Below are 23,816 nucleotides of genomic sequence, written 5' to 3'. Positions count from 1 at the left end.
CTGGGCAGGGGAAAGCCACTCCCCAGTTTGTGCCTCAGCTCCCAGCCCAGTTCAGGAGCTGGCACGTGGCCAGTGCCCAGTGCAAAGGAGACGGCTGCACCTGGAGTGCTTGGCCACTACCACCTCTCTGTCACTCTCTGCACGAAACATTTTAATTGGGTGCCACTCATGTGCCAGGGACCACCATGTGTACCCAAGTTGGAGGGGGCATGGGTAAACATCCAGTGAGGCATGGAGTGGCCCGGAGACTGGGGCGGAGGAGGCAGCCTGGGAACTGAGGCTCAAGGGAGGGCAAGGCCTGCAGGGAGGGGCATGGCCTGGGAACGGGCCGAATGAGCCTGGGCATTGCCCCGCTCGGGAAGGGCAGCCATAGGGGTGCCTGTGCGGGGGCAGGACAGGTGGGTCTCACCTGAATCTCCACAGGCCCAGGGAGGATCAAAGGCCAGAACGTGGTTGAACCTGGGCAGCTGGAAAACTGGATGCAGAGGAGGGGAGGGGAGGGCGGAGGCTCTGGCGGCACACAGACGCCTCTTCCTCTCCTGGTTGCTGCTCCTGCCTGCACCCTCCTGCCCTGCCAGGCAGCACCTCAACAGAAGAGCAGCCCCTGGAGTTCCCTGGTGGGGCAGCAGGTTAAAGTTCCAGTGCTGTTCCTGCATGGCTCAAGGAGCAGCTGTGGCTTGGGTTCGATCCCTGGCCTGAGAACTTCCACATCCCGTGTCATACTTTTTAGGGACCATGAAAATGTAATTTCTCTTATAATCAGAAGAAATAACTGAGCCTTTAGGTTGAGGAAAATGTTATATATAATGTTAAATACATGTATCAAATATACATAATGCTAATGTATTTGTCTTTATGCCAATAAAGTCATACAATCAAATTTTAATGTTTTTTTTTTTTTTTTTTTTGCCACCCCGTGACATAATTTCTAATGTTTTTCTAGAGGAAGGGCCCACAGTGGCAGAAGTGCCTGGGCCTGGGCACTTGCATGGGCTCATTTAATCCTTACCCTGTGGGGAAGGCACTATCACTAACTCATTCTGCAGACGAGGGAGCTGAGCCGTGGAGAAGGATCTTGTCTCTCTCTTTTTTTTTTTAGGTCTTTTTAGGGCTGCAGCCGCGGCATATGGAAGTTCCCAGGCTAGGGGTCAAATCAGAGCCGTAGCTGCCGGCCTACACCACAGCCACAACAATGAGGGATCTGAGCTGTGTCTTCGACCTACACCACAGCTCATGGCAACCCTGGAGCCTTAACCCACTGAGCGAGGGCAGGGATCGAACCTGCGGCCTCATGGATGCTAGTCACATTCGTTTCTGCTGAGCCACGACAGGAACTCCAAGAAGGATCTTCTCACAATGCAAACTTGAACATCTCCTGTGTTACCCCCGGCTTCCTGATGAAAGGTCCAAAAGCCCCCTTTTGCTCTTAGGATAAAGAACCGGCAGCGCCTCACCCCCGCCAGGCCCACAACCCTGCGGACGCATCACCTTATCTCCTTCCCTTCCCGCCCATCTCTCCCTCATCACACTCCAGGTCCTCAAACTTGCTCTGTTTCCTCTGGCCCCAGGGCCTCTGCACAGGCTGGTGCCTCTGCCTGGAGGAGACCCCTATGACTCTGCCCAGATCTCGCTCTGGGAGCCAGGAGTGTGCCCAGCCACCCAGGTCTGGAGCTGGTCTCGGGCTACACCCTCCCGTGGGCCATGCATCACTGCCTCCAGCATTCTTCCCTCCCAAGCAAGTGCCCACCTTGTACCCTACCCCGTGCCCGTGAGTCTCATCCAGTGTCCCCTGTGTCCCCAGCGCCCAGCACAGAGCACGGTGCACAGCAGGTGCCCATGAACAATTTACTGAAGGAACCTGAGAGGTTGTGATTATGCCCAGACTCCCTCGGCCAGGCCACACAGGGTCCCCCCTGGCTCTGAAGGCCAGGCTGTCATCCATTGGACCTTAGGAGAGCCCACCTGAGGGGGCCCCGGGAGGCAGGACCTGGGGAGGTGACAAAGCTGGCTCAAGGGCAGTGGCAGGAGGCAGTGTAGGAGCTGCCTAGGCTTTTCCCTGACAGGGACTCAATTCTCCAGCCAGGTGGGGTGGGGAGTGCCGAGGGAGGGAGGGAGCCAGTGGTGGGGAGGACAGTGGGGGGTGCTGGGCCGCCACAGAGGAGACTCGGTGACCCGAGGAAAGAGCTGAGCAGGTTACTGGGCCAGGGAGAAGCCGGGTGAGTGGGCACAGCGGTGACTTTGTGGCAAGCACAGCCCTTCTGGGTGTTTCCGGAGGCCACGGCTGCCACGTGTCCTTGTCTGGGCCTCCAAGGCCTGAGAGGCTGCCAGCCAGGCTCAGGAGGCGTGCTGCTCCCCCAAATCACCCAGCCCCCTGCCTGGCCTGCTTTCTCCACCCTCCCTTGCAAAGCCAGATCTCAGCTTTCCATCATTAGACAAAGGCCCATCCAGCCTCTACTCTGATGGTTCTGGGACACAGATGGGCAAGGACCTACTGGCACACAGCTCATCATCTAGCAGGGAGACAGTCAAGAAACAACAGGATGGGAGCTCCCACTGTGGCACAACGGGATCAGCGGTGTTTTGGGAGTGCTGGGATGCAGGTTCGATCCCTGGCCTGGCAGAGTGGATCAAGGATCTAGCAGTGCCAGAGCTGCGTCTTGGACCTGATCCCTGGCCTGGGAGCTCCATATGCTGCAGGGCAGCCAACAATGAAAAAAAAAAAAAAAAAAAAAAAAGAGAGAGAGAGAGAAAGAAACAACAAAATAAACTTGAACAAGAATTACCATTAGCCCCAGAGGCTGTGAAAGGGCTAGAAGGGTGGAGAGAGTGGCAGGAGGGCGGGCGTGGGCTCCTCCAGGAGGAGGGGGCTCACTGGAGAGGGACCCATTTGTGAGGAGCACACACCAGGCAGGGGTCGCAGGTGCAAAGGCCCTGAGGCAGGCGCCAGCCTGGTGGGTTGGCACAGCCAGGAGCCGCCGTGGCGGAAGCAGAGGGAGAGAAGGAGGAGAGGAGGTCAGAGGGCGGTGGGGGCAGGAGGGGGACCTGGGGCATCCCTTTCCAGACCTTCTCCCCGTCGTTCCCCCGAGCCTGTGTGTCCCTCAGACAGCGCCTATCCTTCCACTGCCACCGCCCCGTTCCGGCCTGGCGCCCCCCAGTGGGGCCCCTACTGCTCACCCCGGAGTCTAGCACAGTGCCTGGTTCCTACGGGGTGACGATTGACTGCTGGACCCCAGGTGGAATGGTGGGCCCAGCCACACGGGGGGTTTGGGGGCACAGTCTTTGTTCCCAGGAAACCAACGGCGTCGCCTCCCCCGGTGCCCGTGGGCCTGCGGTAGGTGTCCGTGTTACTTGAGGGTGAGCTGTTTAAAACATGGTTTAGATTAGAAACGCCCCACAGATGGAATAAGATGTGAAATGTGCTGAATTTTTGAAGATAAAACAAGAGACTTCAAAGGCATCTCAAGCTGTGCGAGCAGTTGCCATGTTTGACAAGCTCTGTCCCCCAGGCCAAGGTCACTGTCCTGGGAGGTGGGGCCGCCTGGTGGAAAGTGTGAGGCTTACTGGACATTTCCCAGGCTCGGGGAGGCCCTCGGGGGGACCAAGGGCCCCCACGTCCCAGCACCAGGCTTTCACGTGGACCTCTGCTGATCACCTGAACCTGTGTGTGTGTGTATACCTGTGTACACACACCCCTTCCCGCCTTGTTTACAGATGGGGAAACTGAGGCCCAGAGAGGCCAAGTGACGTGCCTAAGGCCACAGCCCTTATGGGGGGGGAGTCAATGTCCTTATGCTTTGCAAGGCCTGGTCCTGTACACCCCGCCCCCTTCACTGGGCCCTTGGGCCAGTGGCTCCACACCCTGGGGCCTCGGTCTCATCAGTTGGGTGGCACATCCGTTAAGGGAAGGCCTTTGGGGCATGGAGGATAAAGTTTAAAATGCTTGTAAAACTGTGACAACACCATACAGCTTTGTGGTGGCACTGGGTGCAAGAGCTGGGGTCCCCGGGCTGGAGGGTCCCCAGCTCTTCCCGGTCAGCCAGGGAGAAGGGTGAGATCAGCTTGCTGATTGGCTGGATTAATAATAACAACAGTAGCTTCTGCCCATCAAGGTTTGTTCACCAGCCTCCTAGGGAGAGCCGTGGGGACCTCGCTGGATGCCCAGCTCCATTTTACAGGTGGGGAGACTGAGGCTCAGATAAATGGCTGGTCTGAGGCCACTCAAAGTGGTGGAGATAGGATGCGAGTCCCATTGGTCTGCCTCTGGAGCCTGGACCACTGAGCATCCTGCTCAGCCAGATGGGGCTGATTGGCCTCCAGGACTGAGCTCCTTGCTCCATCTTCTCTGAGCGAAGCCCTGGGATGCCCCGAATCTGTTGGGAGGTATCCCCACGGGGTGTCCTCTTCTAGAATCTCCTCCTCAGCCTCCTGCATCCCACTGGGCCTGTGCCAGGCCCCCCTTCCTCTGCTCTCCTGAACCTCAGACGGGGCTCCACTCTCCTCTTTCACCGCGTCCACCCCAGCTCTGCAGTCCCTTCGCCGGACCCTGGGCATTCCACCCCCAAGCCTCTCCCTGCAAAAGCCGCCCAGTCAGCCATTTCGTCAAAGCAGGTGACTTGGCTGGGCTTCCTGCTGCCCTAGGCCTCTCCTTCATCCCCTCCTGCCTGGGTTCCTTGGGCTCTGCCCCCAGAGACCCAACCTCCCAGCTGGCAGCCCCCAAGCTGGACCCCCAAACCCTTGGACCCCCCTCCCCCAACACCCAGTCTCCAAGCTCCCCAGACACCTTGCACTCATTGGCATTTTGTTTTGCAAGACATTCATGTTCATTGCCCCAAATTGGATAATATACATCAAAAGCCAAAGAAAAGTGAGTCACCCATTAGCTCACCATACAGATTCGGCTAGGCCCTGGTCACATCTTTCTGGAGGAACTTTTAGACTTTAAACAAAACCAAAAAATAGTTAATAACATATTTATCGAGCAAATTCTTTGTGCCAGGCATTGAGCCAAGTGTTTCCAGTGGATTCTTTCATTTTATCCTTCTCTCCCTGGAGAACCTAATGCGAGGGTACTATTATTTTTCTCACTTTACAGATGAGGAAATAGAGGCCCAGAAAGGTTGAGTGACTTGCTCAGGGAGCCAGGGTTTGACTCAGGCAGCCTGATTTCTAAGGGAGCGCTGAGTCTGCAGGGCCCTGGGACCCTGGCTGCTGCCTGGCCTCCCCTCCCCCCGGAGCCAGGGGCCTGTGCTCAGCGTCCCACCATTAGCATAACCACTAGCATCCCTGAAACCCAATTACCAAGAGATGACTTGGGCCCCAGCCAGGCGGGCACAGCCTCCATCTATGCAGGAATGAGGGGCTGGGGCCCAGGGGAGCCCTGGCGGGTGGGAGAGCAGCCAGTGAGGGGAGTATGTCCTGGGGGAGGGGCCTCGCATCCACTCTGGCTGGTGGGGGGGGATCCTTAAGGCAGCCTTGGCCCCCGGCTCAGCTCCGTCTGGAGAGGCCCACTATCACTAAGGAAGGATGGCGAGTTCCTGCCAGCTTGCTGGGTGATCCCAGGCAGCTCTTTGCCCTCTCTGAGGTTCAGTTTTCTTCCTAAAAGGGGAGAACGAGGGGCTGCTTGAGCAGAAAACAAACCACAGAGGTTTGAGCGCTGGATCTGAACAGCTGGGCAGGTCCGGGGCCGCATTTCTTTTCTTTCTTATTTTTTTTTTTTTTGTCTTTTTGCTATTTCTTGGGCCGCTCCCGTGGCATATGGAGGTTCCCAGGCTAGGGGCTGAATCAGAGCTGTAGCCACCGGCCTACACCAGAGCCACAGCAACAAGGGATCCGAGCCACGTCTGCAACCTACACCACAGCTCATGGCAATGCCGGATCGTCAACCCACTGAGCAAGCGCAGGGACCGAACCCACAACCTCATGGTTCCTAGTCGGATTCGTTAACCACTGCGCCACGACAGGAACTCTGGGGGCCGCATTTCTTTTTTTTCTTTTTTTTTTTTTTCGGTGTGGCACATGGAGGTTCCCAGGCTAGGGGTCGAATTGGACCTGTAGCTGCCAGCCTACACCACAGCCACAGCAACGCCAGATCTGAGCCATGTCGACGACCTACACCACAGCCCACGACAACACCAGATCCTTAATGCACTGAGCAAGGTCAGGCATGGAACCGACGTCCTCACAGGTACTAGTTGGGCTCGTTACCACTGAGCCATGATGGGTACTCTGGGCTGCACTTCTCCTCCCCTGACTCCCCCCAACGGCTGCTCCTTTGCTGGCTCTCACCCTTCTCACCCTCCCCCGTTGACTCAGCCCCACTCTCCAGCTGGGGCTCTTCTCTGGCACACGCACACACACACACACACACACACACACACACACACAGCCTGTTGACCTACCAAAGGCCTGACAAATACAATGCCATAGACGAGTCGAAGGTCTCCCTCCCCAAACCCACCAGCCTGAATTTGGCTTGTGTCTTCTCCAGAATTTTATTGTTTTGGCTCTCAACAGACTTCTTCCCCCTTTATGGCCCCCCTGAGGCATATGGAGTTCCTGGGCCAGGGATCAGATGCAAGCCACAGCTGCAGCAATGCCAGATCCTTAACCCATTGTGCCAGGCCGGGGATGGAACCTGCGTCCCAGCACTCCAGAGACACTGTTGATTCCATTGTGCTGCAGTGGGAAATCCTTCAGCGGTTCTCCGTGTCTTCACTTTTTTTTTTCTTTTTTCTTTTTGGAAGCATGTGGAAATTCCCAGGCCAGGGATTGAACCTGGGCCACCGCAGTGACAATGCTGGGTCTTTAGCCCATTGAGCCACCAGGGAACTCAAGTCCTAGGATTTTTTTGTTTGTTTGTTTGTTTGTTTTGTATTTTGAGGGCCACACCTGCGGCATATGGAGGTTCCCAGGCCAGGGGTCGAATCGGAGCTGTAGCCGCTGGCCTACACCACAGTCAAAGCAATGCTAGATCCAAGCCTCCTCTGCGACCCGTACCACAGCTCACAGTAATGCTGGATCCTTAACCCACTGAGCGAAGTTAGGATCGAACCTGCATCCTCATAGATACAACTTAGATTCATTTCCCCTGAGCCACGATAGGAATTGTGTGTCTTAGTTTTATACACAGTGGGACTCCTGGGATTGGCCACTACCGTTCAAGGCAACACTCGGAAGGCTTAACCAGGCAGGCCCACGCCGCTCTGGTCGGTCTGCTTTCACTGCTGTGTAATATTCCAGGCGGGGACTGTCCACACTCATCCACCTGTCCTCTCACTGACCAAGTGTGTCAGTCAAGTGTGTCCAGTTTTGTCTCTTGCAAACCCAGCTGCAGTAGCAACTTGCACTTAGCCCGTGAGCCCGTCTGCCAGAATCTGTCTTGTGTCCGCCTTGGAGCAGGATTGCTGGGTTGCGGTCTAGGCACATCTTTAACCTGACTAATTATTGCTCACTTGTTCTCCAAAGTGGTTATTCAGATGATTGTTTTAAAATATAAGTTAGATCATACCGTATCCCTGCTTAAACCTCTCGCATGTTTTCCTATTACACTATGAATAAAATCCATGTTCCCCTCACAAATGCACAGCCGCGCCCCCGCTCTGTTCTCCCCACTTTGCTGACCTCCTTTCTCTTCTGCGAATAGGCCCAGCTCTTTTGTGGCCCAGGGCCTTTGCACACAGTGCTCCCTCTGCCAGGCACACTCTTCTTCCAGCTCTTTCTTTCCTTTTTTGCTTTTTAGGGCCACACCTGCAGCATATGGAGGTTCCCGGGTTAGGGGTCAAATCAGAGCTACAGCTGCTGGCCTACACCACAGCCACGTGGAATCCCAGCTGCATCTGCAACCAACACCACAGTGCACAGCAACACCAGATCCTTAACCCTCCGAGCGAGGCCAGGGATCGAACCCGTGTCCTCATGGATGCTAGTCAGATTCATTTCCACTGAGCTGCAAGGGAACTCCCCCGGCTCTTTCTAAACTAGCTCCTGCTCATCCGTCCAGGTCCTCAACGAAAATGTCGCCTCTCTGAAAGCCCTCCCTGAAGTACCCCCCCTTCACCCTGTTTATTTACTTCGGAGGGCTTGTCACCCACATCATGGTCCTGTGGTGATCTGGTCCTCTCATTTTTGCCGGTTTAGTACCATCATGGCAGCCCAGGGGAGAGGGACCTGGTCGGCTCTGGCCATCTCTGTGCCCCTGAGGCCAGCGCTGAGGATCTGCTCTCAGTGCCTTTCATTCATTCATTCAGCAGATGTTGATCCAGCCCCATTTGGCTGAAATGTCCAGAGGGGAGTGAAGCCGAGTTAGGACAGAGGGGCAGCCAGGCCCATGGGGCCCTGATCTTTCTCCTACAGCCGTGGGGAGCCATGTTGGGTGCTAGAGTGAGGGAGCAGCAGGGTCAGGCTTGTGTTTTGAAAGCAGCCCCTCAGCGCTGAGGGGGGAGGGGATCGAAGCGAATGGGCGTGAAGGCGGGGGCCGGGGGAGGGTGGTGGAGGACCGGCTGATGGAGGGCCAGGAGGAGAAGCAACGCTAAACCCACAGGGACCAATTAGGGGACCAGGGGAGGCAGGATTGGATCGGGCAAGTGATGGACTGCAAATGCGGCTCAATCTAGTCAATGGAAGGAGCTCACGGTGTGAGGAGATGGCGGGGTCTCTGGCCCCCTTGCTCCCACATCAGGAAGCTGGAGGGAGCGCTCCCTATGACATGAGAGGGCTGCTGGAGTCTAGAGGTGCCTGCCTCAATGGAGGCAGATCAAAGTCAAGGGCGAGGCACCCTTGGCCCAGTCCAGCCCCTGTGTGTACAGACAGGGAAACCGAGGCCCTAAAAGGAAAGGCACTGGAAGCCCACAGCGCTGAATCCTCACCCTCGTTGCTGCTTTTGGACTACGAAGTGTCCTGACACCAAACACATTCCCTCCTTCTCGACAGAGCCGGGGGAAGGCGGCAAGTGCTTGCTGTGCGGGAACTGGGGTTAGACAGCAGGAAGGACTTCCTTAGAAACTCCGCCCACTGGACACAGCCTTGTCAGGCCTGCCTCCTTGGGGCGGCCCCATGGCTGACAGCCCCGCGTGTCTGGGACGCTCAGGGCACAAGGTTGGGGAGGCGGCTCATTCAATGCTCCATCTGGCTGTAAAGTGAGTGCTCTTTGGGAGGGCCAGGGGTGGGGTGAGGCGTCTCAGTTCCCTGGGGTTCTGGAAAGCCAGAGGCCCCTTGCCCTGAGGGCCTCTGGACGGGCCTTCTTGCCCCCTCCCAGGTTGTGTCCTATGGGGACAAGATAGGACCTCTCTTGGTTAGGCCTGGCTGTCTCAGGTCCCCCTGGGCTGGGCACCCCTCCTCTCGGTCCTCCTGCCCCCCCAGCTGGAGCTCCACTCTGTGGAGGGCGGAGGAGGAGGCCGGGGCGGCAGCCATTGGTATGCGAGGCCAAGTCTCAGCCCCTCCAAGGCCCAGCCTTTCTGCTCAGCGCTTTAAGGATCCCTCTCGGCAGAGGCAGCGTGGTGGTTGCGTGGTGGTTGCTGGGCAACCCCATCCCCCACCATCGCTGGCGCCCTCCCCCTCCTCTCCTCCCCCAGCCCCCCTCGGTGGCTCCTCCCAGTGCCCAGTCTCAAAGGCGTACTTCGCTCAGAACCTGCCAGGCCTGGATACACCTGTGCCAGGCAGGTGAGGGGCCTTGAGTGACCCCACCCAACCCCTGGACCACAGCGCTGCTCCACCAGGACTCAGGACACCCCATCTGCAGATTCCCATTGCTCCACCCGCCCCTTCAGTGGCTTCAGCTGCCCCGAGGTGTTGGAGCCTGTGGGGGGGACAGAGAGGACCCGAGGGGAAGGCCCAGGAATGGAGTCCCCAGGGAGGTGGCCTATTCAAGAGCCCCTGGGTGGTGACAGAGGCCGAGGCAGTAAAGTGGGACTGGGGCAGGGGAAGGAGAGGGAGGAAGTGAGGAGGAGCCTGGGGTCCCGAGCCCCTGAAATGAAGGTCTGCAGGGGGTCAGCAGAGGCTGGGATGGGTAGAGTGTTGTCACTGGAGGCCAGGGTCCAGCAGAGGTCTCCCAGCCTCCAACCTAAAATTTCCACCCCTCCTTCCATCCGCCCTGCCCTCCCCCCCCCCTCCTCCAGCAATCAGGGGGGGACACTGCTCCCTGACTCCCCAACATCCTGGGCAAGTGCCCTCTCTTTTCCTCCATCCAACTTCCTTCCTGATTGGGCCGGCACTTCTGGCCTCACCTCCGACTCCCATTCCCACAGCCTCTCTGCCCATGAGCTGCTTACCCTCCAGCCCTCTGCGCCTTGGCCCGTGGCTGGTCCCCCCCTCTTGGACCGTCCTTTAAGAACCAATTCATGTCTCCTTTCCTGAACTTGACCGGGGAAGGGTGTAACAGGTGAGTTTCAGCCAGAGTCGAGAAATGCTTAAGTCAGAGGCATGACTTCTGCTGGGAATAATGGCTCGGAGCGAATGAGCGAGGCAGGCACCAAGCCTCAGGTGTCTGGAGGAGGTGTGGGGGTGGTGGTGATGTCATTTGTGGGGCAAGACAAGGTTCCCAAGGGAGAGGAAGGCTGATCAGAGACAAGCCTGGGCAGCAGCCTCGGTCCTGCCAGGGGCGGGGAGGGTGGGCTGGTGTGGAACCCTTGCCCCAGGGGTGGCACGGTCCTGCCTTTGCCTGGTCCTGGTTCTGACTCTCTCTGGCATCTTTCTCCTGACCCATCCAGGGGCTTGGAGTGGCAGCTGTCAGGCCTGATCCCCCTCGTTCACTTCCCATCACCCCCTACCCATACACACACACCAGGACTCCACCCTGCCGTACTCCAGTAGCTGGAAGTGTGTCCCCTCCCCACCTCCCCCCCCACCTGGAACCATCATCTTGGGGTGGCCTCGGGCAGCTCTGTCACCATTGCCTGCAGGGCTGTTTCATCCTGAAGCTCAGTACTGTCTGACTGTTCTCCCCACATGCCTGGCCCTGCAGCAGGTGCTGGGGACACACAAGGGACCACAAGAGGCCCGGGCCGTGTCCTCAGGGGCTCACGGTCTGTTGGGAGAGAGACGCTAACAAAACACGCAACACTGAACACGGGCTTCGTCGGTTCCAAGTCTCACCCTGGCTTTGAGTACAATCGGGGGAGAAAACACGCTGCCAGCCACGCCCTGACTTCAGAGATGTAAACTGTTGTCCAGCAGATGAGAAACGAGTCACACAAATCACGGCTCATCACGGACTGAGCTAAGCGCTACCAAGGAGCAGCCGAGGGGGGAGAGGGAACAGGTGATCCAGTTGGGGAAAGGGGTTCAGGGAGGCCTCTCAAAGGACAGGACGGTCAAGCCCTGCGCTGACGGGTGGGTAGGAGCTGGCTGGGCAGGAGCTGGCTGGGCCTGGAGAATGGGAGAGTACAGGGAAGTGGGACCCCTACTTCAGCGCCAGGGCAAGAGCCAAGGGAGTACCTGGGGCAGGGGCAGGCGGAGGGGATGTCTCCCAGCCCGGCCGGAGGCTTTCCAGGCAGGTGCCCCGGCCACCCTTCCCCACTGCTCCCAGCACCCATCCCTGGGAATTGCTGGCTTTGTCCTACCCAACTTTGTGCCTGCTCCCTGGAGCCCCTTCGCTGGGAGTTCCTTCTGGGCCGGGGCCTTGCTGCCCTTGAAATTCTGTGCTGGGGCTCAGGCCTGCCTCTCCTGTATCCCGACCTTGTGCTTGTGAGGAGAAGCCCCAACCCTCTGTGCTGTGGGGGATGGGGAGGTTGGGTGCCTGATGGCCAAGGGGGAGCATGGTGGTGTTAGACTTGGATCAGAGAAGCTGCTGGATTTTTCTGGGGAGAACTGGTGTTGCCTGCCAGGTATACTCGCCAGCCTACCCACAGGCCAAATACCCGTGACTCATGGAAACGTAGGGGGCACCTGGGCATCCCCGGGAGGCCACGGTCTGGGATGGGCCGGTATTCAGTGACTGATTCTCTAGGGCCCCCATCAAGTGCCCCCAGATGCAGAGGACACTGAGGACCTCGAGGGCAGTGACCTCCAAGGCTAAGAGCCCTTTAGGAGGCTCTCTGGCTCGGGGCGGGGGGGGTGGTGCTGGAGGTCTTCCTCTCCCTGGGCCTGTGGGGGAGGCTGAGCCTCTGACTCTTGGGCAGTGGGCCGAAGTCCAAGGTCATGCTCTCTGAACAATAGCTCTTGGCCTTTTCAGTGGTATTGACCCCTGACCACTCCCCCAGGAGGCTTCATTCCTGGGCACCCAGCACAGGGCCTGGGGCTAAGGGGTCCCCGGTGATGCTCACTGACTGTGCAGTGGGGAAGCCCCTGCCCCTCTCTGAAGTCAGCCCAGCCCTTTCTGCTGCCCCCAGCCCAGAACAGGCCCAAGCAGGGCCAAGGGTGGCACAATCTTGGTTGACAGGCATCTAACCATGATGAGTTGTGTTGTCGCCACACCTGACAGTATACAGTTTTCCCCTGGGACCTCGTCAGCCCGTCACAGCAGCCTTAGGCGGCCTGCGACGGTCCCACTCAGATAAGAAGCAGGAAGGCTGGGATGGTGCCTGGGGTCGGCAGCGGGTGAGCGGTGAGGTGGTGAGCAGAGTCCTCGGCTGAGGGCTCCGAGGGCATAGGTGGGGGTGCGGGGGGCAGGGTGCTGCGGGCAGGGCCAGCGTGACCCCACTCTAGGGTCTGCTGCACCTGGATGCCAGACGCTGCCTGGGTTACCACTGCCCTGGGAGCTGGGGACCTGGGGCTTGGTGAGCCCAAGGCTGAAGGGACACCCACGAACTGTCCCCGGGTGACTTGTGCTGCCTCGTGCTGACAGCATCTCCATGAGTGCCTGGCTTCAGGCACTCCTGGGCTCCCGCCTCCTGGGCTACCACTTCAACACCGACTATGCCCTCGAGGACCCCACAGCACACAGAGACTCAGCAAGTGTTTGTTGAATGAACAACTGATCTTTCTAAATCTCATAGCCAATCATGTCCTTGTACTTACACTCTCTCCCTGGCAGCCCCCCCTTCCAGGTAAAGGCCAGACTCTCCAAGCTTGTTCAAGGTCCTGTACACCTGGCCTGGCTGACGTCACCTGCCTCCTCTTCCACCACGGCCCCCCCTTGACTCCTACCCCCCAACTCCAACGGTGAATTCCAGATTTCCAAACTGCAGGCTTTTTCATGTCACAGTCCCTGTGAGGCAGCTGCAATGAGCTTCTAGAACATTCCTCCTGACCCTCCAAGACCAGCTCAAGAGCCACCGCCCCTGGAGGCTGGCCTTGGATGTTGTAGTTGCCCTGGCCCCGTGTCCTGGGGTCTGTGATAATGTCTGTTTCAGCAAGATCCTGCTAAACCATAACTATCCAGGTGGCCCTCCCCCGCCCCCTGGCCAGATTTCCAGCTTTTTCAGCAGGGCCCGAGTCCCTTCATTCTTTGATAACCCAAAAGCACTCAGTGCAATGAACCTCCGTAAATATTCCCTGAACTGTATGCAGCCACCAGGTGCAGCATCAGCTTGATGGAATATCACGCGGCCATTAAAACCACAACTATGGAGTTCCTGCCATGGCCCAGCGGTTAACGACCCCAACTAGTATGCATGAGGATGCAGGTTCGATCCCTGGCCTTGCTCAGTGGGTTAAGGATCCGGTGTTGCCATGAGCTGTGGTGTAGGTCACAGACGCAGCTTGGATCCCGTGTTGCTATGGCTCTGGTGCTGTATCCCAGCGGCTATAGTTCTGATTCGACCCCTAGCCTGGGAACATTCATATACCATGGGTGCAGCCCTAAAAAGACCAAAAAAAAAAAAAAAAAAAAAAAAAGTGCAAACTCTGGAGTCTCTGCTGTGGCACAGCAAATTGAGGATCTGACATTGTCTCTGTAGCAGCTCAGATTCAATCTCTGCTCTGGGAACTTTCACATGCCGTGGCTAAGGCTGGGGAAAAAAAAAAAAAAAAAGAACAAAAAACCACTACTATGAAGATGATTTTTTTTTTTCTTTTTGCCTTTTCTAGGGCCACACCTGCGGCATAGGGAGGCTAGGGGTCGAATCAGAGCTGTAGCCACCGGCCTGCGCCAGAGACACAGCAATGTGGGATCCGAGCCACATCTGCAACCTATACCACAGCTCAGATCCTTAACCCACTGAGCAAGGGCAGGGATCAAACCCGCAACCTCACGGTTCTTAGTCAGATTTGTTAACCACTGTGCCATGAAGGGAACTCTTGAAGATGATTTTTTTTTTTTTTTGTCTGCACCCACAGCATATGAAAGTGCCTGGGCCAGGGATCAAACCTGGGCCACAGCAGCGGCCCAAGCCTCTGCAGTGACAACACTGGATCCTTAACCCGCTGAACCACAAGAGAACTCCTGAAGATGATTTTTTCTTTTTTCTTTGTTGGCCACTCCGAGGCACATGGAGTTCCAGGGCCAGGGATCCGACTCAAGCCACGGTTGAGAACTAAGTCGCAGCCACGGCAATGCCAGATCCTTCACCCACTGTGCCTGGCTGGGGATCGTCGAGCCTGCCTCCCAGTGCTCCCAAGATGCCACTGATCCCAGGGCACCACAGTGGGAACTCCTGAAGATGCTGTTTTGATATCTAAGCACAACCCATCAAGTACAGCTATATCCATCCCATTCACTCCACTCTGAGGCCCTGAGCACCTGCTTCATGCCAGCCCTGTGCTTGGCATGGGGGATGGAAGGGATGCAAAGGGGTCCCTCCTTCAAGGGATACAGTTAGGAGGAAGACGCATACATAATTCCTGAGCAAGATGCTAAGTGCCATGATAGAGGGAAGATGGAGCCCGAGGGTCCCCACCTCCATCTGGGGGTCTGGGGAGGCGGAACAGAAACCACAGCTCTGTAAAATTTACAGCCGACAGTGCACGGACAAGCCTGGAAGGGAGCAGAGGAACGGAGACTGTTGACGCCACAGGGCGGTGGTGTTGTGGGTGATTTTTCTTTCCTTTATTGTTGGTATAATGCTGTTTGGACAATAAATAAAAATTGGGGGGAAAATGGCTGTTTGGTGAGTTGAGTATAAAGCAGGGGAAGGAAGAAGATGAGAGAAGGGGAGGAATGGGAAGGGAGGGGGAGGAGGGAGAGGCGAGAAGAGTCCAGGCAGGGATGCTCCCCATGAAGACAGAGGCAGTGGCCTCAGCAAGGCCTCAGCCTACTCCTGGGCTGAGGGCAACAGGGACAGGGGAACACAGGACAAGGGAAAGAGGGGCCGGTATCCCCTACAGAGACGCTGGGAGGGCATCCCAGAGGAGGGGGGGAGTGCCGAAGGACAGCAAAGCTGGGGGACGGGTCCCAGCCAGATTGTGGGGAGTCTGGGGGTGGGCCTGTAAGCAGTGGGGCCTAGGGGAGGTGGGGGGTTGGTTCTAGGCAGAAGCCAGGACTCACTCAGGGCGCCCTCCAGGGAAAAGTGTTGTCACCTGGGTGACAAGGTCTGGCCAGGAGGAGGCGGGGCCGACAGAGAGCGCCTTCTTTTCTCCGCGGCAGCCAGGCGCATGGGGACTCCCACCCACCCCCACACCAGACCCCACACACCCCCACACCAGACCCCACACAACACGTGTAGGCATTTCCTAAGTCCCCAAGGAGTGCCAGGCATAGCCCAGCCACCTTCCTACTCAGGGTCTCCCTCGACCCTCCTGATAACCCTTGGAGCTCAGTTGTCCATGCTCCCATTCTATGGACAGGGGACACTGAGATTTAGAGAGGTTAAGTAACTTGCTCAAGGTCACAGTCAGCTAGCGAGGGGACAGGAGGAGCTGGGATCTGACCCTCGGGCAGCAGCTCGGTGGAGCCAAGCGAGCAAGGCAGGTGAGGGGTCGGAGAGGGGAAGGGGCGCGAGTCAGGGAGGAAGGGGTTACCCGCACGCAGAGTAGGCGGTGGGTAGCTGAATGAGTGAATGAATGAATGGATGGACAGTGGGAAGGATGAATGAATGAGTGCAGAGAGGAGGGGATTCAAGGGAAGGCGGCCCTTTCCTCTCTCCCCGCCCCCCGCGCTGGAGGCTGGCTTTGGGAGCCTCCCTCCTCACCCCACCTCAAGGACCGACACCCCAACCCCCCCCCCATCATCCATTCTAGCCTAGGGCTGGGGGAGGGAGACGCGCAGGCCGGTTCTCCTAGGCTGGGCCCTAGTCCCCGCGCGGCGGCGCAGCCTCCCGCGCCGGGTCCCGCCGGCCAGTGCGCAGCGCGGCGCCCCCGCCCGCGTCGCCTCCTCCCCGCCCGCTGCCTCCCCCCTCCTCCCGTCCCTCCCCGCTCCGCGCCTGCACGCACGGCCCCCGCCGCCGCCGCCGCCGCCGCCGCCGCCGCGAGGGGAGAGGCGGCCGCACAGCCAGGTTCCCCGCGCCCTGCTCGCCGCCGCCGCCGCTCGCGCAACCACTGCTGCTAGCCCTACCCCCCGAGCGCACCCACCTGGGTACACGCACCTCTGCCGCCGGGCGCACCCCTGCGCACGCCCCCCGGGCTCCAGTGTGCGCCCGAGCCGGGCAGATGCGCCGCCGCGCGACCCCCGCCCCGGGCCCGCCACCGCGCTCCGCTGCGCGCCGGGGGCTGCTCTCCCGGGCCCCCCTGGGCGCCCTCCGGCTCCAGTTCCCGCCCGCTCCTTGGAATAACCCCTGAGGCTCCAGCGATCGCCGCAAAGTTTCCCGAGGAGACCCGCCTCCCCGGCCGCTGCGCAGGTAAGGATGGATGCAGCGGGCGGGGGCCCGGGTCCGCGCGTGCGGGACGGGGCGCCGGGGCCAGCAGAGCGGGGTGGGGGAGTGCACGAGGCGCCGCAAGATCCGGCTGCCTGGCTTTGCCGGGCCGCCGCGGGGATCGCGCAGCCTTTGGGATTTGGGGTGGGGGGCCCCTCGAATCGACCGCCGGTACCCGCGGCGCTAGCTCGGCTGCGGGGAGGTGCGGGGTGAGCGGCCCGTGGCTCCACTCTCCCCAGCAGAGGCTGGAAAGGGCGAGGGCTCGGGCGGGAGCCCCAGTCCGAACCCTCGCTGCACCCCCCAGGGAGCCGGCCCTGCCCGCGGGGGTCGCCAAGCTGGGCTGGCCGTTCAGGCTCGGGAGTACCCGGGAACTGGAGGGCTTGGGGCGCGCGGAGAGAGGCAGCCCGCCGGCCCGGGCGCTGCGCTCGCGTCCCCACCAGCCGCGTGAGTCACGGTTGGAGCGAGGTTTTATTTTTAAAACGACTTCAAGGGGGGCATAAGCAACCTCCAACTTCCCTCCCTGTGCGCGCACTGGACTGTCAGCCCTGTGCGGGGCAGGGGGCCAGGGCGATGCACCTGGCAGCTGGAATGGTGGGACCGCCGGCCCCAGGCGGAGGGGCGGGGGCAGCGGCTGCCCCCCATCAAGCCAGAGGCCGGGCGCACGCCCCTCCTCCCAGGGAACTGGAGGCCCAGGGGCGGAAGGCTGGGGAGTGTTGTTGCCCAGATGCAGGGAACTGTGGCGGATCAGATCTCTCCAAGGAGGAGAAAGTTGTGGAGCATGGACCTCGGGGAGCTGCCCCAGGCTTCCTAGTGGTCCCGGGGGCTGGGAGGCTCTCGGGGGGTGTGTGGTTTTAAGAGAACACAGCCCAGCTGGGCTGTGCGAGGCTACTGGGGCTCAAGCCAGAGCCCTGATGTGAATAAAGCCCAGGCTGGGGCAGAGATGGGGGGGGCAGCTGGGTCCTGCCCTGCCCCACACTGGCCCCTGCATCCTCAGGGAGGCGGGAGACCGGCTCTCCTGCCTCCCTCCCCAGGTGGCTTAGGAGTCAGGGAGGAGGCCACCTGTGTGGGGGCCCAGAACCCCACAGAATGCGGGCTGCCACTGGCAGAGGATGTGGGCTGAGGCATGCCCTCTCTGCTCAGCAGCCGTGGGGAAGGCGGCCACACTCAGGGGCTCTAGGCTCGGGTTTCTGGAGTGAAAGCCAACTGCATCTCTTCCTGCCAGCCCCAGGAGGAGAGGCGCAAACATCACCTGTCAGCTGGTGCCGACTCCGTGGGCGACTGTTCAGGGCTTCCTGGAGGTTTAAATGGAAACAGCCTGAGCTGCCAGGCCCCAGCCCAGAAGGGGTTACTGCCCAGCTGAGCAGGCAGAGAGGGGCAGGAAGAGCCGAGGGGCTGCCACATCCTGGCTGAAGGATCAGCCGTGGGCAGGTTTGAGAGCAGGAGCGAGGAGGGCAGAGTGTGTACTGGGGGCGGGGTGTGCGCCCTGGCCCCGGATCTCACATAGACATGGGGACTGGACGCTCTTCTGAAAAAAAGCCTCTCCAGTGTGATTTTAAGCCAGGCGTGCCCCGCTCCTAGACCATGGTCTGTGTGCCTTTGCTCTACCACTTACTGCCTGGAAGTCCCTCTGCCTCTGAGCCTCAGTTTCCCTTGCTGGTAAAATGGGGTTGACTGAGCTCACCTCCTGGTGCTGAGCTTAGGGGGCTGCAGGATGCATTAAAAAATGGGGTGAGGTGGAAAGATGTCCTGCTCCTGGGTTGAAGGGGTCCCTAAGGGCCCCCGCAGAGGCCTCAGAGGGTTGGGGGTGAGTGGGAAGCCCACCAGCCAGGAGGCAGCAAACTTCCTGGTGTCCCTCCCCTTTGCACCTCCTCCGAGGCCTCCCATCGTGAGCCCCTGAGAGGTCCCCCCAGCCGGTCTCTAAGGAGGTGATGGGAGGGGTGGTGTCACCCCATTGCGTCACCTGCTGCCTGGGTTCTACGGGGAGGGCCTTGGCCTGCAGGGCTCAGTCTGTGCAGACTGAGGCCTGGTGGCTGAGCCTGTGTCACCCGCTGGGTGACCCGAGGCCTGCACTCTGGGGACCTGTTTCCTCACCTGCACGGGGTGATAGAGTGGCTCGCCCCCGCCGCCCTGAGAATGGGCGCACGCTCTGAGTGCGGGTGGCAGGGAAGGGCAGTGCACGAGAGGGGCGGCTTTCAAGTTAGCTGAGAGATGGACGGGAGCTCCAGGTGGACCTCAGATGGCGGGTGTCGAGGGACAGAGAGGCAGGCCTGGAACCGGCTCACTGCCCGCAGAGGCCCAGTGCAGCGGCAGTTGTCAAGAAGCAGCGGGAGGATGAGGTGCCTGGGGCCCGCTGGGCACAGCCCCGCTGCCTAGTCTGGTGGGACAGTGACAGGGAGGCAATGCTGGGCGGGGCAGGGCAGTGTCCCTCCTGCAGCCCTGTGTGGGGAAGGGGCAGATGTGAATGGGTGAAGGCTCTGCCCCTCGGTGTGGACGGCCTCCTGTGTGTCCTCTGGGAACTGGGGACCTGCTGGCAGCCACTCCTGAGCCACCTCTTGCCTTGGAGTCAGGGCTGAAAATGGGCTGAGCTCAGCGATGAGGCCTGTCTGGGGCTGTGCGGGGCTCTGGCTGGCCCAGCCCTTCTGCTCCAGGGTCCTAGGTATCTATAGTTCCTGGGGAGAGTTTCTCGGCCTGGCCTGCTGACCTCAAGCAAATGCCTGGAGCTCACTGGGTCTCAATATCCTCATCTGTAAAGTGGGGTGACAGCAGTGCCCACCTTGGGGGTACCTGCTGTGAGATGATGCGTATGAAGCTTCTGGAAGAGTTTATGCCTAGCAGTGTGGCACCCCCTGTGGTCCCTGGCCCTGGTTCACACTGGGCTGAGGGCTTTCAGCTTCTCCAGGCCTTGGAGTGGAAGGAAGGAGACTGCCTTGCCACCCCCCCGCCTGGCCCCCAGCCATCAGAGTCCATTCTGGGCAGGATCTCACTTGCCTGCTGACTGGGGGTGTCCACTGCAGTGACAGCGGGAAAGTTCAGGAGAAACAGGGGTGAGGTTGAGAGGTTTTCATCTTGGAGCCCTCATGGGATGGGGCGTATGGGCTGTGATCAAGTGTATGGACCAGGAGGGGTGTGAGGGGTGTGGGTGTAGCTGGAGTCCTAAATGCCTGCAGTGTGTGGGGGGGAGCGCCCCTGGTCCAGAGAGGCCACCAGGCTCCAGAAGGATGGGGCTGGTGCAGGCCTCAGGCCTTGCTGTCCTTGATGAGTGGGTTTGGGGGATCCTCTCCCCAGAACCTGGGTTGTTCTCTCTGAGACAAAGTTCAGGCCTGCTCTGGCTTGTTGCAGGGCCCAAGGCAGCTGCCTTCTGTCCTCTGCCACGAAGCAGTCACCCCGAGAAGGCTGGGGTGGGGGTGGGGTGGCTGGAGGGAAAGAGTGGGACCGCAGGGTGCTCCTGCCATGCTTTCTCCCCACCCCCTCCCCCACTGGCTCAGCACCCCCAAGCAGCAGCTGGAGCGGAGAGGCTCCGCCGCCGAGAGGGCCATGTTTGTGCAGGCCTGTTTGCCTGAGCAGCGGCGGGTGGATGTCTGTTTACCGCTGCCTGCGGCCCCCAGAGCCCAGCCGCTCCCTGGGGTCAGCAGCTCTGCAGATGATGTCAGCATTTGGGGGCCTCCACTCTCTGTGTGGAAGTTGTTTGCTGGATTTGCTGTAGCCCTAGGTTTTGAAACTCCCACCACCGAAGCCTGGCCTCCCGGGGGGGGGAGCCCCCCCTTCAGAGCTGGGGGAGGGGAGATCAGCACAGGCATTGCTGGGGGGCAGGGTTGGCTCACAAGGCTCCGAGCGGAGCCGGGCACCCCTGGTTCCCTAGCTCTTTTTTCATTGCTTCCTTCCTTCCCTCCTTTCCTGCTCATTCATTCATTCATTCATTCGGTGTTGAGCACCAGTCATGGGCCAGGCCCAGTGCTGGGCTCTGGGCTCTTAGAGCAGCTGTGGTCTTGTCCTCGGGGAGCTACAGGTGGGAGGTGGGGTTGAACTGCAATCAGAGCCTTGGCTCTGAAGGGGAGGAGGCTGACCTGTCAGGGAATTGGGGGTGGGGGGCTTCTGGGGCCTGGGATTGGGCAAGGGGGTGCTTGAGCCAAGGACACGAAGGTGGAGCAGGAGCCGGAGAGGAGGAGAGACAGGAATGAGGGGCCGGGAGGGCAGAACCGGTAGAAGGACGTGGCAGGAGGGAGGAGCTTGGGGACGGGGAGGCCTCTGGACAGCTGTCTCTTTGGAGCTTGTGGTCTCTCTCCCTGGGCCTCTGCCGGCCTGTCCATCTCCATGTCTCAGGACTCCGGGGCCTGCCTACGTGGCCACGTGCCTGGTCCCCCTGGACGGGCCCCTGCAAGGGTGGCTTCCTGGGCTCTAAACCCGTGCCGAGAGCTGTGGGTCTGCCTGTGTGGGCAGTCTAACCCGGCCTCTGATGGGCCAGGAGGGAGAATTTCTGGGCTTGTTTGTGATGGGGCCAGTGGCCCCGGTGTAGACGGAGGGCTGCGGGTGAGAAGGGGTGTTCCTCAGAAACCCTCTCCCGACTCTGAAGGTCCCTCCTTCCGGGCTGGGGAAGAAGAGAGAGAAGAGGGGGCTGGTTTCCCGGAGGCCTGGGGCCCCGCTAACCACTAGGGGACGCTGCCTTCCAGGCAGAGCGCAGGACCCAGGCATCCGGCGGGCGGGCGGCCGGGCCCAGGTGCTGCAGGCTCGGCCCGCGGGCTGGGGGTGGGCCCTGGCGGCTGGGAGGCGGCCGCCCGCCGGCGCGGGGATGGCGTTGGACCTGATTGCAGCTGGGGCGGCCGAGGCGCCGATCCGGCACTCTCCCGAGGAGCTGCTCTGTGGCAGCGTGTTTTTTGCTCCCCGTTCCCTCCCTCCGCCTGAATTAATCGTTGGCACCAGATTACAACAGATTTAGCAAACTGTAAAAAAAAAAAAAAAAAAAAAAAAGAGAGAGAGAGAGCAGGCGCGGGGAAGAGAGAAAAGAAAGGGGGACTCACTTCGGAGGAGAGGACGACGGCATTTATCTACCGAAGCGAATTGCTCTTGTCGCCCTGTCGCCCCTCCAGCCTCCACCCCCAGCGACGCGGGGGAAGGGCCTCGGAACATGTCCTCAGCACCGCTGCTGGGCGCCGGCGCCAGATGGGCTTTCCCTGGGGGCGGCCTGCCAAGGGCTGCCTGGCGGAGCAGAGGGGAGAGCTGAGTGTTCAGGGGGCCATGGGGGGCGCCCAGGGCCGCTCTGGGGGGGGCATGCCTGGCTGGCTGGTCCTGAGTGGTGGGGGGGCTGGGGGTGAGGGGCTGGAGGCAGTGTGGCTGAGGGCAGGGGGTGGGTCTATCTTGCTCACTGGTGCAGCCCCAGGGCCTGGTAGGGGGGCAGGCACATAGTAGGTGCTCATTATGGATGACCGGATGAGTGGAAGCCATGACTGAATCGCCTTAGGAGCTGGTGCCAGTGGCCATGGAGAGTCCGAACCTGCTAGCTGGGACTCCTGGGGAGGCAATCCGCTGTGCTGGGCTGCCCCTCAAGGGATACGCCCCCCTGGGTCTAGGTTCCCTGCAGGCCCTGCCCGGGAGCTGCCCACTGGCTTTCCCGGGATGACCTTGATTTAAAACCTGCTCCTCTGTGCTCAGACCTGAGGGGCCGGCTCTGGCACAAGGAGTCTGGCTGCCTGCAGGCCCACTGGGTTCATAGCCTAGGATCAGCGGGGGCAGGAAGGGCTCATGCTCTCTCAGGCACGGAGCTGGCCACAGATGAGTTACCCATAGTCCCAGTCATGGCAGAGCCAGATCAGGACGGGAGAAGGCTGTGCATCGTGTTCACATATCCCACCCACACAGGCTCACACCCACCCCTCCTACCTGCCCAACTCTGGTGAATAAACCCCACAGTCTGCTCCCTCCCCTAGGACCCCACCGCTAAGAAGAGCCTTGAGTGGCTGCTGGCTGCTCAGCTCAGACCTCTCCCTGCACAGCCCCTGCCATCCTGCCCCCACAGACAGGGCTGGCTGTCATCTGAGGGCTTTCCCTGAGCCACTCTCTGGGGAGGGGCTGGGTACAAAAGAGAGAGCAGCCGGATGAGTGCCCCCTCCCCAAGCCCTGCTTCAGCTGAAGCCGCCCTGGCAGGTTGTCAGCCTTGCAGGCTAACCTCTGACCCTAGGAGGGAGCCCAGCAGTCTGGCTGGCACTTGGCAGGGCCACCTGCTTGCAGCCAGTAGGCAGGGAGGGGCTGGCCAGTGAAGGGAGAGATGGCGGTGGGGGTCGTGGAAGCCCTTCCCCTCCTCATGGAGACCATACCTAACCCCTACAGACGGCCCACCTGCCCCAGGGAGACAGAGCACACACTGCCACCCCCCAGTCAGTCTGTGCCTCGGTTTCCCCACTCCTGCTGGCCAAGGGGTTGGGCCGCCAGGCCCCAAAGGGCCCAAGAGCATCATGGCTCTGGGACTCTGAGCCCTGAGACCCCAGGCTTGGGCTGTGGAGAAGGCCGGGCCGGGCCATGCACCACTCTGCCTGGCTTGTCTTCTTCCTGCTGTGGGTAGGGAGGCGGAGGCACAGAGTGGAGAAAGGCCTTGTCCAAGGCCACGCGGAAGTCAGGATCCACTAGGAGGCAGCCAGGCTGCGGAATGAATGTGCCCGTGCTCTGGGGTCTGGTGGACCTGGGTTCCAGTCCTACTTCTGCCGGGTGCCCCCAGACACCTCACTTTCCTCTCTGTGCCTTAGTCTACACACCTGTGAAATGGGCCAATAGAACGCACTTCCCAGGATCAGTGTGAAGATTCAATGTGAGTGTCCGTGGGAGGTCTCTGTAGGAGCCAGCAGTTCCTGCCCTTCAGCAAGCAGGCCAGGCTCCTGCCAGACACGGGGCTGGGATGCTGCCCTGCTCGGGGGTTGGAGGAGCTCAGGGCCTGGGGAGGGCTGCACACACTGGCCTCTACCCCTGGCAGCACCCACCTTTCCTTTCCTGGCCGGCAGGCTCAGGGGCACTTGCTAAGCTCCTTGCTGGCCCCCTCACGGGGCAGAGGTTGGACCCTGACGCCGAGGCCCAGATGTGCACATAGTAGGTGGGAGATGGGGGAGGGGAGGAGCCCCCAGACCACTCAGCTGTGATGAGGGGAAGGTTGGAGTGTGGGTGACTCTGGGT

At 60.2% G+C, this 23,816-nt stretch overlaps 2 protein-coding genes across 3 annotated transcripts in view; one reads left to right on the top strand and one right to left on the bottom strand.

The window, feature by feature from the left end:
- The window catches only part of MACROD1 (MACRO domain containing 1), a 148,532-nt gene that overhangs the window by 18,848 nt on the left and 105,868 nt on the right, over positions 1–23,816 (bottom strand).
- The window catches only part of FLRT1 (fibronectin leucine rich transmembrane protein 1), an 80,791-nt gene continuing 73,211 nt past the window's right edge, over positions 16,237–23,816 (top strand). For both annotated transcript variants that reach the window (XM_021082885.1, XM_021082886.1), the window contains exon 1: positions 16,237–16,646. The gene's annotated coding sequence lies outside the window, so the exon portion shown is untranslated. The remainder of the gene's footprint in view (positions 16,647–23,816) is intronic.

This window comes from Sus scrofa, chromosome 2, assembly GCF_000003025.6.
Source record: "Sus scrofa isolate TJ Tabasco breed Duroc chromosome 2, Sscrofa11.1, whole genome shotgun sequence".
Lineage (NCBI taxonomy): Eukaryota > Metazoa > Chordata > Mammalia > Artiodactyla > Suidae > Sus > Sus scrofa.
This window is presented reverse-complemented; position numbering and strand designations above follow the sequence as displayed.